Source organism: Orycteropus afer, unplaced genomic scaffold (assembly GCF_000298275.1).
Source record: "Orycteropus afer afer isolate SDZICR_OR568_19922 unplaced genomic scaffold, OryAfe1.0 scaffold00209, whole genome shotgun sequence".
Taxonomy (NCBI): Eukaryota; Metazoa; Chordata; class Mammalia; order Tubulidentata; family Orycteropodidae; genus Orycteropus; species Orycteropus afer.
The window spans coordinates 5,350,874-5,351,567 of NW_006921796.1; the positions used below are offsets into that span (position 1 = coordinate 5,350,874).

The window sequence follows — 694 nt, forward strand, 5'->3', positions numbered from 1 at the left end:
TTGATGCATTTGAATTTCGGTGTTGGCAAAGAATATTGAATATACTGTGGACTGCCAGAAGAACAATTAAGTCTATCTTGAAAGATGTGCAACCAGAATGTTCTTTTAGAGCAAGGATGATGAGACTTCCTCTCACATACTTGGACATGTGACCAACAGGGACCAATCACTGGAGAAGGACATTATGCTTGGTAAAGTAAAGGGTCAGCAAAAAAGAGGAAGACCTTCAATGATCCGGGTTTACACAGTGGTTATAACAATGGGCTCAAATGTAGTAAAAAATATGAGAATGGCACAGGACCAAGAAGGTATTGTTCTGTTGTACAAAGGGTGACTATGATTTGGAACTGAGTAGATGGCACCTAAGAATGGTAACAAAGGTGAAAATGTTTTCCTAGTTTCATATTACCAGATTTACTCATTCTACCATACCAGAAAAACCAAACTCACTGCCATCAAGTCAGTTCCAACTTATAGCAACCCCCGTTGAGTTTCCAAGGCTATAAATTTACAGAAGCAGACTGCCTCATCTTTCTTCTGTGGAGTGGTGGGTTTGAACCACTGATCTTTTGGTTAGCAGCCAAATACCTTAACCACTACACAACCAGAGCTCCTTTATTCTAGTGTTGTTGTTGTTGTTGTTATAGTGTAAGGCATCTATAATAGGTGTGTGGCTACTGAGAACTCTCACTTA

The 694-nt window shown here is 39.6% G+C and overlaps 1 protein-coding gene across 1 annotated transcript in view; it reads left to right on the forward strand.

The window, feature by feature from the left end:
* The window catches only part of SLC41A2 (solute carrier family 41 member 2), a 213,219-nt gene that overhangs the window by 134,669 nt on the left and 77,856 nt on the right, over positions 1–694 (forward strand). The window lies entirely within an intron of this gene.